This window comes from Parasteatoda tepidariorum, chromosome 12 (genome assembly GCF_982258835.1).
Source record: "Parasteatoda tepidariorum strain Cologne lab strain chromosome 12, Ptep-v5.0, whole genome shotgun sequence".
NCBI lineage: Eukaryota > Metazoa > Arthropoda > Arachnida > Araneae > Theridiidae > Parasteatoda > Parasteatoda tepidariorum.
Window position 1 is genome coordinate 10,178,420 of NC_141766.1, and position 20,264 is coordinate 10,198,683.

At 28.6% G+C, this 20,264-nt stretch overlaps 1 protein-coding gene and 1 long non-coding RNA gene across 6 annotated transcripts in view; one reads left to right on the forward strand and one right to left on the reverse strand.

Moving 5' to 3' along the window:
* Positions 1 to 20,264, forward strand: part of LOC107452633 (sodium/calcium exchanger 3) — a 257,682-nt gene that overhangs the window by 151,632 nt on the left and 85,786 nt on the right. The window lies entirely within an intron of this gene.
* The window catches only part of LOC139427215 (uncharacterized), a 73,223-nt gene continuing 58,619 nt past the window's right edge, over positions 5,661 to 20,264 (reverse strand). The window contains exons 3-4 of the long non-coding RNA XR_011638351.2: positions 10,504 to 10,647; positions 5,661 to 5,839 (exon numbers count right to left, since the gene is read on the reverse strand). This is a non-coding gene — a long non-coding RNA (uncharacterized LOC139427215). The remainder of the gene's footprint in view (positions 5,840 to 10,503; positions 10,648 to 20,264) is intronic.

Here is a 20,264-nt window from a genome sequence, read left to right on the forward strand (position 1 = left end):
CCAAAAAACACAATTTTTGAAACTGGGCGGGGCTACCCGACACATTTTGAAAAGAGCTGAAAAACATGTTTTTTTAAATTTCTATTTTTTTAAATTAAACTATTCTTTTTTTGGTTTATTCTTTTTGCATTATTTAATTAGATGATAAAACGATATAAACATACAAAAATGTGGATTATTACTCAGTATTATACAGACATATAAGCAATACTCCTTAAGTGAGCGGGGCTACCCGACTCTCCCCTATATATTTTAAACTTTTAAGTTTCGATTGGATCGTTTTTACCATACACTGAGAAAAAATATGGTTAAAACTATGAGAATGTGGTAAAATTTACCGTGTTTCTGGCTTTATAAGAGCACCAAAATACTCTGTAATTTTTTCCAAAGCTGTAAAATTAACTATGGAGTATGGTTTTATAATATGTGATAAATTTTGGTAAATGTCGGGAAATTTGGTAAATTTTTCATGATAACTTAGATCATGGGGTAAAAATCATTTATTTGGTTAAATTTACTTTTCAGTTTTATATTATTTACTAAATGTGTGGTAAAAAAAAAAGGAAAAAAACATAATCTTGTAAACCAGAATCTTCGGCAACCGTTACCATGTGAACTGAAAAATTACCAAATAAATGGCTTAAATATCGTATGTTTTGGTTTGATTAACTAGAATTATGATTTTCTTTTCTCTTGAAATGTCGTTACCATACAATATCTTAACGTTACCGTTTTTTCTACTAGCTGCGTAAAATTTCATATACCCAGATTGAATATTTATGGAGATATGGTTGTTTTACAAAAAAAATTATGTTTTCCTGTCTTACGTTTTTTTTTCTTTTTCTTTTTTTTCTATGTGCTTAAAAATATTCAACGGAGTTATGCCAATTCTTGAAGCAATTAAAATTTAATTATGAAATTATTATTTTTTTTTATATTTAAAAAAAAATTGCTAAGAACTGTGCAAGATATGAGTATTTAAAGTAATTCTTTACATTGCACATGTGCAGAAATTTTTTTCCATAATTCTGTATCGAATCGGATTTGGCAACTAATGAAAAAGTTTAATTTGAATATCTTAAAAATTTAAAAATTTTCAAGCAATTATCCAAGTAGTTTTTGTACTTTTTGAAAGAAAGTTAAAACAATAAGGGGTTTGCCACAAATTTCATTTTATACTATTAAACAAGATTTATTAAAAATGAGACCGCCATTGTGGGGGATAATTCCCCCTAAAAGTATGTTTTCCTTCGTATGTTTTCTTTCCTTATACCTTATACTATTGCATTTTGGTTTCCAGGCGATTATTATAAGGTATTATCATTTGTTATTAAAATTTGTCTTATGATACAAAATAAAATTGATTGCTAAGATAATACTCCCTCAGTTCCAAATTAGTTTGCTGCATTTAGGTCGAAAATTTTGTCCCAAATCAGTTGCTGCACTTCAAGCAGGTCGAGAATAACTTTCAATGCAGTTTAGTAGATTGGCATCAGCAAAATTATACTACATACTAATTCGTGATTCATTAGCTAGATGTTAGCTTTTTGAGATTGCCGGTGGCAGAGTGCTTATAATATAGAGCGTGTGAATCCTGGACTCTTTGCAACTAATTTGGTACTGATTTAAGGAAGAAAGAAGCAAGTGAATGGTAAATAAACGATGTTGATTGATAGTATAGCACCCTGAATTTTCTGAAAATAGTTCAAACAAAAAAATAAAATCATCATTAATAATTAATTATTTTGGACAGAGGAAGTAATTTATTAACCAAAAAGATAAAACATGAAACCTTTAATAATTATTTGACTGGAATGTTTGAGGTCGTCCGATAAAAATTTATTCCAACGGTCATTATTATTTTTCTCTTTTCGCATGTGCAAAAACTAATATCAAATAAATCAAATGAATTATTTGTTTCGATTAGATTAAAATCCACAAAGCCACAAATGAAATCTGGAAACAGCTGATTCTAAAATCTCTCTTTTCGTTTAGCTAACAGAAGCATTAAACTACTCTAGTCCTTTGTATATTTATCCAGAATGCTGACAGTATACTTTTCGCCGTATTAAGTTGTTGATTGATCTGGTTCTACTGCTCCATCCTCGAAGTTCAGTGCCTCGGGCACAACCCTCCCCCCTTTTCCTTCTACTTATAACAGCACTTATAAAAGGAACAGAATTTTCCTTCTTATTTTTACATCATTGCACCCCTGTATAAATGTTGAGCATCAATAATACTTCATCGTATCGAGTTAGATTTGCTTTAAGCTAAGTATTATTAAATTTATAGGAATAATTATGTTTGTCGTTATTATTACTTGAAATTATTAGTTTAATCAATCAATCTGAGTTAAACAAATATATTGAGAAAACAGAGAAACCATTAAAATCAGAAATTTAGTCAATAGCAAACAACTAAACTAAAAAAATAAGGTTTATAATTTTTTTTTAAAAATCTAGTTGCGAAAATTTGGTTTTAAATGTTACGATGTTATTTGCTCTGTTTTCTTGTAACTTAAATATTGCTTTGAATACCATTTTTAAAACCTATATACACTTTTAAATTACTGCAAAAAACTAAAAAAAAATGTACAAACAGAAAAATTACGATAAAAATGCAGCGAAATTGAATAAAAACGCAGAAAAATCGTTTAAATTAGAAATTTAGTCTATAAAAAGCAGAAAAATATAGCTCAAAAAATAAAAATACAAGGGAGTGACTAAAATTAGAAATTCAATCTGCAACAAACGTATATAAAAATATGCTTTCAACAAGAATTTTTCAGAACGATATTTTTTAATTAATAAACTATAGTTTTCCTGTTTAAAATGAAATTTATACGTTTGTTGCAGACTGAATTTCTAATTTTAGTGACTCCTTTGCATTTTTATTTTTTGAGTTATATTTTTATGCTTGCTATAGACTAACTTTCTATTTTAAACTGCTTTTTTTTCGTTAGTTAAATATTGCTTTAAATAAAATTAAAAAAACTCAGCGGCGCGACAGCCCTAGAGGGCCAAGGCCTACTGCGCCCATCTCAGTTTTCATGACCTTGGGCTCTGGGGTGCAGGAGCAGATGCTCCGGTCAGGTGGTCAGCCGAACGCGGAACCCCCAGTGTTTAGTTCCCAAGCATGCTTGGTACTCATTTATCGACCCACTGAAGGGATGAAGGGCTGACTCAAACTTGCCCGGCCCTTGCTTTAAATACCACTGTTAAAATTTGAATACATTTTTAAATTGTTGCAAAAAAACAAATAAAAAATAACAACAGAAAAAATACGATAAAAATGCAGCAAAATTGAATAAAAACACAGAAAAATCATTTAAATTAAAGAGTTAGTCTATAACAAGCATAAAAATGTGGCCTAAAACTAAAAATACAAGAGAGTCACTGAAATTAGAAATTCAGTCTGTAACAAACGTATAAATTTCATTTAGAGCAGGAAAATTATAGTTTATTAATTAAAAAGTATGGTTCTGAAAAATACTAGTTGAAAGTATATTTTTAGTTAATTGTTTAAGCGTTATTTTCTTTTTCTTGTTGTAGCTTGAATATTGCTTTGACTATTACTTTAAAAATCTGCATTTACTTCTAAAATTTATTTCTGGTAATAAGCAAAGAGATCTCAGGAAAAATAATGACAAATTACAATATTTTGAGCTTTAAGAATAATATTACTAATATTTTTAAAGCAGCAAAGTAAACTTTATTGCTTGTTAAGGATATATTTCTCAGTTAAACGTTTAAAATTTGTCAAATGGTTTTCAATTTTTATCAACTATTCGTTATTTTTGAATTACGATTTATGTTTTTAAATTAAATATTGAGGATGAAGTTTTAAAGTTTTAAATTGCCGTTGCATTTGTATAAACTTAACAGACGTATTTATGTCACAATTAAAGCTGTACTCTCTTTTACGTTAAATGCAATTGCAAACTGTATAAGTTTTCCTCTTGGTAACGAACATTTTTACTAACTAGAAATAAGCTGAATTGGTCTAAAGAGAGCCAATAAGAAAAAAAGAATTTGTTAGCAATTTAGTAGTATTTAAGCAGTGTTTATTTGATTTAAATGCACACTATCTGAATCTCCTCATTTTAACGCTATTCAACACACTATTATATATATACATACATAGTAACATGTAGGGCCACATCGTGGGCCCCCTATTAAGCCCCTAATTATTTCTTCTGGTAGAGTACACTATAACCCGGTAATATAACACGTATTCCAGTTTGAATATTATGGGTCAATATTATGGGGGGATATGAGGCCATGTTGTAATGCAGAATATTGACTTCAAATTTAATAATTTTAACACTATGAAGTAGTAAACATCATTTGTACTTTATCTATTTCTTTTTACAACCTTGATACCAACTTTATTACTCAGAAACAAATTCGTTTCTGTTAAAAAATATATATATGTCTGGTTAAACAAATAAATATTTACGGTATTTAAACCATTCATTTCGTAATTTGTCCGTTCATATGATAACAGTTTACCGGAATTTCTTTTTTAAATTGTAGTTCGTATTACCACACATGTAAGTAATAAATAAAATAAAACGGAAAAGTAAATTTAACAGCTTCATTTTATGCCATACTCTAAGGTATCCTGATATAATTAGAAAAATGTTTACAACATTTGCCAAAGTTTATCACAGATTAAAAAATCTTTTTTATCGCTTAATAAATTTAAGTAATGGGGGATTATTATTTAATTGATTTCCCGTAACCCTCATTATTTAATTTCCAAGAACAAATTAGTAATGGTATTATCTTATTAATTGTTTTTATTTTTCGAGAAAAAAGTAGTATGTAATTGTGGTGTGCAAAAGAATTTGAGAAAAAGTATAGATTTTATTAAACTAAAATAAGACAATCAAATATGCAACAGCAACTTTTCTTTATCCTAAAATCTCTGATAATTTCCGAATACTAGGTGTTATCGTTATTTACTGCGAAAATAAGCTTGTTACGGGATCTGATAATAGGTTGAAAGTCAGCGTTGTGCAAGTAACTGATTGTCTTATATTACAAATATGATATCTCCTATTTTGCTACTTACTTATTTCCGTTCAATGCCCTGATAATTGCATTTTATCTCTCGTTATTCTTATGTATTTTTTGAATTTTGTATGAAATATTTAGAAAAAACTCTAGTTTTTGTCCTGTCTTTTATATTATGCGTGATACAATATTCTTTTGAAATTTAAAAGAATATTTATTTAATAAAAACTATTCCAAAATATTATTTAACTTACGTTGAATTAACTTATTTTCATTTGTCATGAGCTAAAGATGCGGTAAAGAGGGAATAAAAATAACAGTTCAGCATTTAATTTTAATTGATGTAAAAAACACAGTCATGGGTTAAATAAGTAAATCAATCCTAAATATCAGAACGAAAATCTATGACCAGTATATCTCCATTAAAATTACTGACCAATAGTTATTTGGAGCCCATTGTTATGTAAAAGCTGAACTATAATAAAGATTTTGAAATATGCTGTATTAAAAGTGTAAAATAATTGCTACTTAAGATACAAAAAAAATACCAGTTTCATATTTAATTTGACACCACTTCAAAACGATAATTATGTCTTTGTTTAACATTTCTGATACACCAAATGTAACAAACCATTTGATATACAAAACTGAACTGTAATAAACAGTTTAAAATATGTTGCATTGAAAGTCTGAAATATCAAAACTCAAGTTTTTAAAAAAACCAGTTTCATTTGACACCACTTCAAAACATAATTCAAAGTCTTTGTTTCACATTTCAGATACGTCAAATTTTTCTAACCGTTTTCTACTTGAACACTGATCTGAAATAAAAAAAGTTTAAAATGTGTTGCATGAAAAGTCTAAAATATCACAACTAACGATACTAAAAATAACCAGTTTCATTTGACGCCACTTCAAAACGTAAATTAAAGTCTTTTTTCACATTTCAGAAAAGTCAAATATTTCAAACCATTGGCTATACGAAACCTGAACTGTAATAAAACGTTTAAAGCGTGTTGCAATTAAAGTCTAAAATATTTACAACTAAGGATACTAAAAATAGCCAATTTCATTTAAGGCCAAACAGAAATTAAAATTTTTGCTTCATATTTTTGAAACGCTAAACATCCCAACCCGTTTGTTGAATTTTGAACTAAAATAAAACTTTTAAAGTGTGCTCTTTTAAACGTCAAATACCCTGAAACGATTCATTAATTACTAGAACGTGATTGTTTTTAAATTAATACCATAGAAAATTGTCTAAAACGTTCTTTTAATATAAATCTATTACAAGATGAGATATTTTATGCCAGTTTTATTTACAAAACTCATTTAGAGATATAAAATTCTTTGATACTACCAACTTAGTTCTTAGTTATTAGAATTAAAAAAGAAATAGGAAACGCAAAAGCGAAGATGCTAAGCTTTGTTACATCGTTAGTGAGAATTAAGGAAATATATTATATATAGATGTCAATCAAGTTAACCCTAACGATGGGCTTACATAAAGAAAGGAACACTAATGAAAACATCCATTTAGAATACTAGTTTCTACGAAAAAAAGTAACTATGTAGCTCGTTAAATAGTATACGACTCAATGGTTTCTAAATATATAATTCTAAATAGATAATGCTCTAGTGGATTGATATATGTTTACGAGAATTGTGTAGTTATTCAGAAGAAATTAATATTCAATTCAGTATTCAAAAGTAAAATAATACATAGATAAAAAGTATATATTTTCTCTTTTTTTGAAGACAAGATTAAAAGAAAATATCAATCTTATCAGTTTTAAATATGTTTTTACAGAAAAAGGAGATTTTCCTCTCCGAAAAAGTTCCCTATAAAAAATCAATCAATATTAATCAATCAATAAATATTTCTGAGTCAGCTTAACTTCATGCTGGGTTTCCTTTGAAATATTAAATGCTTTTTTATCAAAGTATGTTTTTGGAAACTTGTTAACAGATGAGGCAAAATTTATTGAAAAAAAAACTTGATAATAAAATTTTAAAATTTCGTAATTGAGTATCATGCTACACTTACTGGTTGTGGTGTACATATTCAGAACAACAAGAAAAATTTAGTTATTATTTTTAATACAATTCCGTTTAATGTTTGCTAGCTAATACTTTAATTTTTGTTTCAAATGAAAAGATAGCGCCATTTTGCTTTCAATTTCGCGGCATATAATTTTTACCGACTTTAAATAGTTTTTAATATGCTTCAGATATGCAAATCAAAACATAAATGATGATTTCATGAAGGTTATCAATTCTTCATTTACGCTGGTAAGAAAGTATGGCCAAAACTACTAGAATATGGTAAAGTTGATAGTGCGTTTGGCTCTATGGAAACATCAAAAAGCTTGGTAATTTTTATTGAAGTGTTTTGGTAATGATTTTGGTAAAATTAACCATAAAATATGGTTTTATAATAAATTATAAAATTTGGTAATTTTATTATGATAATTTAGAGCTTCTCAAAAAACCATGCTTTCGATTTTATTTGCTTTTCAGTTTTTATTTTTGACTAAATGGGTGGTAGTAAGATTTATAATTTTGAAAAACAAAATTTCCGGTAAAACGTTACCGTATGAAGGAAAAAATTACTAAATGAGGGGTTTAAATACTGTATGTTTTGGTTTTTATTACCAGAATTATTTTTTTTCCTTTTTTGGCAGAAATGATTTTACCATATTATGCGGTAGCTTGACCAGAACTTTTTTTTTCTCTGTGAAGTGAATAAAAACATTCCAGTGACTTTCTAGAAAAACTATTTTGTAAATTACAAAGGTTATTTTATATTTATATTAAAAACATACTGTATGCGGTGAGGGTTACACAATCCATAATCGCATGGATTGCATATTATGGCACATGGAAGCATGATTACATAAATCCATTAGTTCCACAATCCATGATAAATATTCCATTCATAAATATCCAGCTTATTCAAAATGAAATAAAAATACTAAAGAGAAGTGCTTGATAATTTATTTAAAAAAAATAAGATTAAATCTGAGACAATACATTTGCTTTGTGCAAAACTCAGAATATAACTTTCAGTTATGTATTTATTTCTTAGTAGTGTTCAACATAAGTGGTATGGTAGTGTCTATCATAAATATGAAGAACTTAGAAATTTATGAACGACGTAATTAATAAAATTACGTCGTTTATCATTTTATTATTTTTTTATTTTATCATTCAATTTATATTTATCTTATTCTTATCATGCTTAAAATTTTCCATAACTTTGTTAAATATTCTCAATTACTTACTTTTCGAGTTGTAAAAGACATGTAAAAATATTTCTTTAAAGAAACTTTGATATCTTTGTAGATAAGTATGCTTACGCATTGCAGATAAGAAACGTTATCTGTAAAATTTGAGGAATTATTGCTTTATTATATAGAACAAATCGTTCAAAAAATGCTTTTTTTATGTTTTCCTGGTACTCTTAACCCATTCTGATTAAATCTTTTCAAAAAAACATCAAGATACAATGTTATCTGATTACTGTTGAAATAAATAAATGAAATTACAAAAAAATCTTTGCAATACGTCTTTAGAATTTCTTTTTAAAATTGAGTTCCGGAATATTTAAAAATTTATTGTAACATATTATATTAAATAAACAGAAAACTTCCCCAAATTTTTAAATATCTGTATTCATAAAATTAAAGTTACTTTTTACTACTAGCTTAATTTAATAGCATCATCGGAGTTTAGGTGTAGCTTACTTCAAAAATTCGTAGTCTTATCTTCTTCTCCAATTTGTACCAGTATTGTAAATTAACAAATTATTTTCACTTTTTCTTGAAATAATATCATTTTAAGTACAGTTAATGCTTATTCTATATTGAAATGCTACAAGGACTATTTTTGGTATAACATTTAAACTATTAAATTAAACTTATATTATTGACATTCTATCTTCTGCTGCTTAATCTTCATTGTGATTGTATGATTTGATTAGTTGAGATATGCTGGCTTTTAATATTTCCTCTAACAACATGATGTAATTTATGTCCCTCTTGTTTCATCGTACTAAATCTTCATCACGATTTTATCATCGTATTTTAATCATTTTGCATATGTTATAGCATCATACCTTTTCATTATTACTTACTTAATACATTATACTTACTTTATCTTACTTTCCTTCAAAAATCAGATAATTTGTTTCGAAAACATCAATATTTTTCCGAATTTAACACGCAATAATTACTCCAATAAGATAATTTAGTTAAGTTGATTGTACATGTAATAGAAACATATGATGATTAAAAAAAAACATCAAGAAAAAATTGAGTTTTTTCAAACTCAAGAAATGCGCAAACAAGTCATGCTGCTTTCCATGAAAAATATGATGTATTCGTAAAAATTACCAGACATTACGTAAAAATAAAAAAAATTATTCCACAATTATTTTTTTTAAAATTAATTAAGAATTTTGTCGTATTACTGTTGCTCAAAGCATCACGACTTAGCAATCGTTTCGTTTTTATTTATTCTTTCTTTATATTGATTAAGTTATTTAGTTTCTAATTTTAAAGTACGTGCATTTTCCTGCTAAATTTTTCATTCTAAAATTATTGTAAAGTAAACGGCAGCACTCAGTCCATTAAATTAATAATAAAGTTTATAACTAGGAACATTTTTTTACATTTGCGTTTTCGAAACCATTTACATTTGGTATGGTTACGAAGCTTTGAATACAAAACTATACGGTTTTGTGACCACATACAACTGGCATGGTTTCCAAACCATAAAAATGAAATTGAACTGGATATTGTAGTTAGGTTGCAGTTGAGATATGTTTTGTTCTCAGATATAGAGATATATTTTCTTGATTTACCATTTCAATAATTTATGGTTATGAAATACAGCATGAGACACCGGTGTCTTTTTCTGCGTTAAAGGTAAAATATTCCAAATACGGCTCACTTCCAAACAATTATTTTTCAAATGTGTACTTATTTGTAGCTGTTTAGATCTATAAGAAACAGTTATTTATCATTGAAATTTCTATAATTTAAAAAAAAAACTATTTATAATTTTTTCAATATGAATAAAAAAATTATAACTACGTTTTTAGATTTTAGATTTTACTACAAATGTAATAATGATAATCTAACAGGTTTTTTAGTATCAGGTAGATCGTTTTTTTTATATAATTAAAGAAAACAAAATATATTTTCTTGTGATTAGAGCATCAAGAAAATTTCTTAAAGCCATCTGTGTCCCATCTGCACCAAAAAGATAATAAAATATAAAACAATAAAAAAAACAGATTGTTAACAAATTATTAGCAAGCACAAATCCTAAATTTTCAGTTACTTTTAAAAAACTGACTTTCAGATATTTAACATCATTTTAAACACCCAGAATTATCATCATCCTTAAATCTCCCAGTTCGAGGTAATATAATGAAAATCATTTATTTCCACACTTTAAAAAAAAATGAAAAAATCTTTACCTAAATCCAGCTATTAATCAACTTTGCACATTTAACGCATTATTTTAAGGTGTCCTGTTTTCCATTTTCAGCTTTAGGGTTACCACATTTCAAATTAGTCCATTTTTCATCTTGTGCTCCTTTCTTATGCTTTGGCAACGATTTCTGATAAAAGAAACGAAGCAAAAGGTTGAGAAGATAAAATAAAGCACAATATTTTTTTCTAAAAAGCTGACATCATTTAATAATTGCTTATTAACTAACTAAATAAACCTTTATTTAACCGTTACTTAACAAACTTTTTTTAAACCGCTAGGTTCAATTAAAATGGTTAGTTAATTAATTTGACTCTGTTTTTGTTTTAATGAGTATTATCCTTTTTTGAGATTACGCTTAATATCTAATGATATTACAACAATAATAATTATATAAATGCATATTTATACATTTTATTGCTGTTAGAGATTCAAGGGTAGCTTTGAAAAATGTGCTTTTTTTAATGTAAAGTTACAATAAAATGAAGAGACATGCAGATTAAAAAATAAATTAAGGCATAGTTGGAATCATTCATATTTATGTCATTACAGATGCAAAGTTTAAAATTTCTCGAAAAAATTGCTTAAATACGGCATACCATACTACCATACTGAAAGCAACAGTCAAATAAGATGGCATTCAAACTATTGACTGTGAGAAAAACCGTTTAACAACTAAAACGGTTGATGAATAAGAATTTTATCGCACCAGCTTGACCCACCTAATGAAGTCTTACTGATTGTTACATATTGGTATTGGAATCAGTACCTTACTGATTGGTACATATTATACATGAGAGAAAGCTAATTTTTCAAGCTCGTTACTGACAGAACGCGGGTTTGAATCCGAGGGTTGACACCTCAATATTTCCTTCATTTGCTTCCATACATGAAGAATTTCCACTATCCTGCACTCCCCAATTTGTGACCCATGCTATTAGAATACAATTCTGGTATAGATGGCAGCACCATATATCTGGTTATCGTAAAAATAGGCCGGTATTCCTATGTATGTTGTTAATGGTTAAAAGCCGTATAGTTTTGTATTCATGGTTTTTTAACCATATTAGTTGAAAACAGTTTCAAAACTTTAAAGCTAAAAAAAATATTCTTTACCGTAAACTTTATTGTAAATTGGATGAGCAGACTACTGCTGGTTATTTAATCGTAATTTTGTAATGAAAATTCTAATAGAGTAGTTATTTTAAATAGTGAAAAATAAATGCCGCATATGTTGCAAAAAAAAAATTATTTTGTTGTTTGTAATAAAAAATGTGGCACTAAAGCAATACCCATTTTGTATACCATACATGAAGATGAATTTGAATAAAAAATTTTGTAATATTTAAAGTAAAGGTCGCTTTTGAAATTTACTTGGAAATATTACTTAAATTTTAATGCATATTATAAATCATTGATTTGTAAATACTCTTTTCTCCAATTTTTATTTATTTTGCTTTCGTTTAAATAAAAAAAGGAAGTAAAAAATATATAAATGGAATAATAAAAAAATTAGTGATTTGCAAAATTAATTCCAAGCCGTGAAGTTATTCTTTTAATTTCATTCTGAAAATAATTATAAAGTGAAGACCTTTTTTTAATTTTCATTCAGAAATTAATAAAAGGACTTCACGAAATTATTTATGCAAATAAGAACATTTGCAAGCAAAACTTAGGAATTAGAAATACAGAAAATTAAATTAAAAAAATATAAAATAATAAAACACAATTTTTTACTTTCAATCTTTCCACTACGTAATTATCAAAGTAACTTTATACTATGCAACTGACCTATGTAAAGAGGTTTGGTATAATTAAAGTGGATTTAAACTTTAAAAAAAACTGAAAATAAGTTGTTTTTCTTACCATATCACTTATTTTAACTCTCAACCGTTCAACTATATAACTATCTTTATAATACTTTATTCAATATTATGCAACTAACTTATATAACTAACTTATACTACTTAACTGCACTACTATTTAAAACGGCGTAATATAATGATAGCGGGTTTAAACTTATTTGATGTTTCTTATGTTATTAGCGAAAAAAAATTAAGCTTTTTTTAAATATATTCAACCACATTAATTGCATGTAACAGGAAAATTAAAAAAATAATGGTAACTAATCTTCTTATTCTTCTGACTAATTTATGATCCAATATTTTTTCCTTTAGTTTCTTTTTATTCTTTGGCAGCACTCAGTTAACTTTCAGTTGATAAATATTTACATAATTTAGCTACCATTAATTTTCAAAATCACTGTTGTAATTGAAAATCTACACATTTTGTTTAATTATTTTTGTTGGTTTTCAAAAGTTAAATAAAATCCATTACTAAAAGTAAAAACAAATGTAAACTCGGCAAAGAAAAGTAATTTTTTTTCAGAAATAAATAAAGTATTACTTTCGAAATATAATTAAAGTTCGTAATTCAGCAAAAGAGGAATTCAATCATTGACGAAAAAAGTATGAGTTCGCACTTTTTATACCATTGCTAATGAATTGATCAAAGATAATTATTCAAAGCTGTTTTTTTTTCTTCCCACTTGATTACATTATGAGAAGTCGCATAAAATATATGATTTTCTGTTCCATTTACTTTAAGGATTATTTCAGTTCTAATGTTTTTTGCTTACAATAAATTAAATTATGTAAGTCAATTGAATGCTAATTAAAAAGCTGATTACCTAATTTTATTATATACACTCCTTTAACAAATTTTTCCTGGTATTTTAGATGATATTCATACAGTTAACAACAGTAAAAAGAGGAAAGAAATTAAAAAAGTCAATGAGAATTAATTCTATAAACGCATTTCCTTTTATTTGAATTGAAAACATACAGCTTTATAATTTAGTTTTGTATGCAATTGCTGCAAATATTTATTTTAATATTATAACCGTCGTTGAGCAGCAGACCCAATTTAGGGTTTACGACTCCTTAGCCTTGTAATTTTAAACCCAATCCAGAAGACAAGGAAACTCCTGAATCAAGTATTGGGAGACATTTGCCTTCGTGGAGGTTTTTTTTAAGAAACTTACCAGCATTTGCGTTACATGGAAAGGAGAACTGCGAAGACCTGCCACGGTTAGCCTGATGGCAAGGGGACTCTAACCCATGATCCGCCAACCACTGAGGGTATTTTATGTCAGCACTGTGGTCGGTGTAAGCAGGATGCGGAATTCGCGTCTATCAACCATTGCTGGGATTCGAACCTGGTTCACCTCATTGGAAGGCGAACACTCTATCCCCTGACCTATCACGGCTCCCACTATCTCGTTTTATTTTATTTTATAACCGTAGTTTAATAGCCGACCCAATTTTTGGTTTTCGACCACTAATGTTCAACTCCGTAGCCTTGTAACTTTGAACCAATCCAGAAGACAAGAAAACTCCTGGATCAGCAACCCAAGAGGTATGATTTATTATGAGAACATAGAGGACTTTGTTACTTGACAGATTTAACATGCATCAGTCACCATTTACTACAAGGAGAGTCTTCGGCAGGCGGGCAGTGCCCTATATGATTTTTGTTTGGCATTTTCTTAAAAATGCTTGATTTTTTACTTCCTTTTTTGGATTAGGTAGCAAATTTTAAATGAAATAAAAGTTAGCATTGTGATTGTTACCAACTACAGCAAAGAAAAAAATCTCAAAAAAAACAAACAAAAAAGAGAGAGAGAGAGTGGGAGGGAGGGAGAGGGAGTCGTTAAAGGCCGCTGAATTAAAAATTGGCCACCCGGGAAGACGCACGTCCACTGAATGAAGACACTTTAAAACTTAGACGCTGAATGTTTATTGCTTAACTATTTTGAAGCATTTTACCATTATTCTTGTAATAAAGTTTAATAAAACACGATATTCCCTTACCTCTTAATTAGTATATAAACTATTATATTACGCTTCATATGATTGTTTTAATGCAAACTTAAGTGCATGTAGAAATTATTATTTATTATTTTTTGGACAGTAATTACACGCAGAAATTATATGTTCGTTGCAAAACAAAATGTACATAAATTGCTAATCTCAGTTTCCCTCTAATTTCCGAACAAAACTTCCTTTTTTAAGAAGTTTCTGATTTCTATTTTTGTGATTCCAGGTAACGACTGTTTAATATTTGAACTCGTAGTTCATGAGTCAAACTCGGATTAACCTCACGCTTGCTGTTATTGATCATTAATAAGTAAAATAAAACATGCACTTTAATTTTTTCTATACAGCTAGGTATCACCGTCAGTATTTATATACAGACAGTGAATTTCTGTTATGTAGAAAATAAGTTCTTGTACTTATTTCAATAGAACGTAAATGAATATTGTAAGCAAATAGAAATCACTTTAACCCACTAAACTCATTTGCCACGAGAAATAAAATGAGTTGTTGGAGAAACTGAAAGTCGAATAGGATCATTATATGACCCCAGTAACTGATAAAATGATTGTAGAAGGAAGAGAAGGCCGGAAATGTCTTCTAAATATTCATAAAAAGCAGATAAAGATGGAAAACTCATCTATTAATAAAAACGAAATGAACAGGTGTCTAGTATTCTAGGAATCAGATCATTGGATCATTAAAAAAATTTTTGGCGAGTCCTTCTGGGTTCTAGGTTAAGGCACACTGAAACAAAAATTTCGTGAGAATCTACTAGAAATTCTTCATCAGGTTCTGGAAAATCATTTTTGTAAATCAAAATTACAAAGAGTTGAAAACAGAAAATTTCTGATTTTTTTTTTCATGAGAATCTACTAGAAATTCTTCTTCAGGTTCAGAAGAATCATTTATCAAAATCAAAATTTCAGAGTTGAAAACAGAAAATTTCTGAATTTTTTTTTCCATAGGAATCTACTGGAAAATTCTTCATCAGGTTCAGGAGAATCATTTATCAAAATCAAAATTTCAGAGTTGAAAACAGAAAATTTCTGAATTTTTTTTCCATAGGAATCTACTAGAAAATTCTTCATCAGGTTCTGGAGAATCATTTTTATAAATCAAAATTACAAAGAGTTGAAGACAGAAAATTTCTGATTTTTTTTCTCATGAGAATCTACTTGAAATTCTTCGTCAGGTTCAGGAGAATCATTTATCAAAATCAAAATTTCAGAGTTGAAAACAGAAAATTTCTGAATTTTTTTTCCATAGGAATCTACTAGAAAATTCTTCATCAGATTCTGGAGAATCATTTTTATAAATCAAAATTACAAAGAGTTGAAAACAGAAAATTTCTGATTTTTTTTCACGAGAATCTACTAGAAATTCTTCATCAGGTTCAGAAGAATCATTTATCAAAATCAAAATTTCAGAGTTGAAAACAGAAAATTTATGAATTTTTTTTCCATAGGAATCTACTAGAAAATTCTTCATCAGGTTCAGGAGAATCATTTATCAAAATTTCAGAGTTGAAAACAGAAAATTTCTGAATTTTTTCATGGACAATATTTAAAGACCTAAAATGTTTATTATTAATATTTTTTCAAATGATATGATACCTAAAATTAAGTGCCGAGTAGGCTCAGGTGATTGATAGCTCACCTCCCAATGAGGCGACACGGGCTTTGAATCCTAGCGATGGCTGGTCGATACGCCCACTAAATAAATGAGGACGTAAAATATCCTTAATAGTTGACGGGTTTGTGTCTCCTTGCCGTCAGGCTAACCGTAGGAGTTTTTCGTGATTTTAAACACCATGAAACCCAAGTGTGGTTTAGTTCCATCAGAAAGTCCTCCACGAAGACAAATTTCACCCAATACTTGATCCAGAAGTTCTCGTGTCTTCGGGAGTGTGGTCAAAATTACAAGACTTCTGAGTTGAACATTGGTAGTCGTAAACTCAGAACTGGGTCGGCTGTTTAACAACGATTATAAAATAAAAAACAAATTCCACTAAAAAAGCGAATTATAAACTTGAAATCCGAGAATAATTGCTTATATATTTTCTATCGTATTTAATTTATTTATATTATTTGTTTTTCTAATTTAAATAAGTTAATTATAATTACGCTTAAACTACTTGAAATGTGGCGCCTCTCAATGTGATAAAAAAAAAACTAACCAATGCCAAGAAAGCTGTAATGAAGTTATTTCAAAAGCATTATGTTCAAATACTAAACGATAATTTCCAACATCAACTGCGATTGTCCTATTGTAAAACTCAAACTTAGTTCTGTACACGAGTTATTCTTTTAAGAATTCCTCTGGAAGCTGTTGTTTTTTGGCTGCCGAACTATTTCGGTGCGTTGGCTTCAGTGTCTTTTCTATGACGGTATCAATGCCAAGACACTGGTTGGCGCTTTTCCAGAACCTGCGAACATTTTAGATTTTGTTCGGTAGTATGAACTGTTTCTTGCTTTCTCGGACTATTTTAATGGAAATTTATATTTTGAGACACGGCCGCAGACATAAATTTCAACGACAAAAATATTTCTGCTGGAATTGCTTTGAAACAATGTAAAGAAATCTTTGCTATGATAAGCTAGAACTCGACAAGATGGATTGTAATTGTTCTAATATTTTGAATATCATTCCATAGGGAAGGTTGAAGTTCACTAATTAACCTGTAGAAATAGCCAAAATTATCAAATGTAGCAAACAATTCCTGTTTTTTTTTATTGAATTTTTTTTTAAATCTCAAGGAACTAGCACTAGGTCGAATAATATATTTGACGCGCGGTGGCAAAGTTGACTCAGCCTTTCATCCCTTCAGTAGGTCGATAAATGAGTTCCAAGCATGCTTGGGAACTTAACACTGGGGGTTCGGCATTCGGCTGACCACCTGCCCGGCTCCTGCACCCCAGAGCCCAAGGCAAAAAAACTGAGGTGGGCACAGTAGACCTTGGCCTTCTATGGGCTGTCGCGCCACTGAGTTTAGTTCAGAATAACATATCTCATTCAAAAAGGGAATATTTCAAAAAAGGAATATTTCAGGAAGGGAATATTTCAAAAAGGGAATACTTCAAAAATAATATTTCTTTTCACAATAAATGAATGAAATTGTAGAACTATTAAATTGGTGTTTTTGTTTGTTAACTTTGAAGGGCTGTAAAAAAAATTACGAGGTAGAAGATCTCTTTATTCGAACAATATTTCACACGGAAGAAAAACACTCTGATAAAATTACTGTACTGTAGGCTAATGACATTTCTGGTTAAATAAAACCAAAACCAAATTCTGGATAATAAACCAAAATATACTGTATTTAAAACATTCGTTTGGTAAGTTTTGCGTTCATCTGGTAAACGGTTTGCTGGAAATTCTGGTTTTCGAAATTGTAGTTCATATTACAACGCATTTAGTAAAAAAAATCGAAAAGTAAATACAATTAAAAACCATATAAATGGTTGTTAATTGTATTGTAGAATTGTTGTAAGATATCATGATAAAGTTACAAAATTTTACCACATTTACCAAATTCAGAAACATGGTAAATTTGACCATTGCCTGGTAATTCTGACCATACTTTTTATTCTCGATCAACACTTTTGCTTAAAACTCTAAATTTCTGTAATCAAACACAAGCGTTTGTATTAATTTATTTCATCTAATTTCAACAGGTTCATTAACAAAAATTAAAACGTAATTTCAGCTACATCTGTTTTCTTGCAGCAAAATCTTTAATTTTTGTTTAACTCTTAACGCTCGAACTATTGTATTGCATTAAAGAGAAAAATAGTCCGATTACATTCAATAAAATTGAAAATTTTTTCTTTTTGGTTACCTCTTCAGATTTTATGAAAGAACATTTTCTTAATTTTATATTCATAATAATATACTATTTTTTGTTGTCGATGTATTATGGTGGATACAAATGTTTTGCTTAAATTAAATAGATACAAAACATGAAAAAAAATGTTAACTATTTACTTTAAAAAGCAACCTATTCTCAAATGAAAACACCAGTTGTAAATGAATTAGGTTTGAATCTAAGTGATGACTGGTTGATACAAATTCTGCTGCCAACTTACATCGACCACAAGTGCTGACGTAAAAATATCTTTAGGTTAGAAAACTCTAAGAATAATGGGTTAGAATCCTTTTGCCAACCGGTTAACCACGAAGAGTATTTTTTTTTTATGTTATCCTTTTAATGCATCTCAAATGCGGGTCAGTATCATCTAAAAAATTTTCCATTAAATCTAATTTCTTTAAATGCTTGATCAATTGATCCAAGAACTCCTTTGTCTTTTGGGATAGGTTCAAAATTATAAAGATACGGAATTGAACATTAAAAACAGCAAATCCAGAAATGAATCGAATGTTCAACACCAGTTCTTCAATAAAATTAACCCTACCACATATGCAATAAAAATCTTCACTGCGTCTAGTTCTAAGAAATTAAAAGTAGTTAAAAAATGAAAATATTCAATTGCCTCTATATATTAATCAAGACTTTTAATTTTATAAAAATATTGTATCTTATGTCTTCAAATACTTTAATAAAATATTAATGTTGTTATTTTAATACGCATTGTTTGGTTAGAACAACACTTAATCTCCAAAACAACAGCAAAACATATGTAGAACATTCCTAGCACCACTTAAAAATATTTTATCTGAAATATAAAAAAAAGCTCTTTTCATCAAAAACAAAGATGCCCTTCTAACACCGAGTATTCAAAAAATTCAAGAAGTCATGAACATCGAAACAAAACTCTAGGTAAACACTCGAACACAAAAAGAAAAAACTACTTTCAAAAATAGACAAAGAAAAAAACACACACACTCCCTACCTTATCTCATTTGAGGGAATAATGCAAAGGAAAAGAAGAGAGCTATTTATATATCCGGGCAAGTGCGATACACAGAGAGCTAGCAAGGTTTTGCCACCTCTGAAGTTTCTGTGTTTGTTCAATTGGGGTTGTCTGTCAGTATAAAAGTCTTTAAGAGAGTTAGATGTGTGCATACAGACCTTGCCGCCACATATTAGAGAGGCCTTTCCTAGTCTTTGTTCTATCATCTGTACATGCATGGCTCACTTAGTGAGCCATCTGCAATGCCATGATATTTATAGTATTGAGGTCCGTCTGTTCCTTCTGTTTTTGCTTTTTACCTCCATTGCCGTTTAATTCGTTTCCAAAGGATTGTTTTTCTCTGCGTCGGGGTTTTTTTTCTTCGGTCGGTTGAAGTTCGTATACGATAAATGTTTTAAACTAATGAAACGGTGAAGGAAGTGTTTTTTTCAGACAAGCGATATGTTTCTAAATATCAAGTGAATGATAAGTGAATGGAGAATTTAGTTGTATTGTTTGATGGCTAAATTATTTTTGGTACTTTCTTATATGGATGAGAAATGATGAATATTTATCACCACAAAAAGTTATTTTAACACAGAGTATTAGATATAATTATTATTTTTATAACTTTAGCTGCTCTATTTGAAATGGTCATATTCGGTTATAATATATTTTGTAAACCACCATCGACTGTTTTTACATTAAAATTTATCTCCATTGCCGTTTAATTCGTTTCCAAAGGATTGTTTTTCTCTGAGTCGGGTTTTTTTTCTTCAGTCGGTTGAGGTTCGTATACGATAAATGTTTTAAACTTATGAAACGGAGGTGGAAGTGCTTTTTTCAGACATGCGATATATTTTGAAATATATAGTGAATGGAGAATTTAGTGGCATTATTTGAAAGTTAAATTAGTTTTGGTACTTTTTTCTGTAGATGAGAAGTGATGAATATTTATTGCCATAAATAGTTTTAAGTTATTTTGTACATAGTATTAGATATAATTATTATTTTTATAA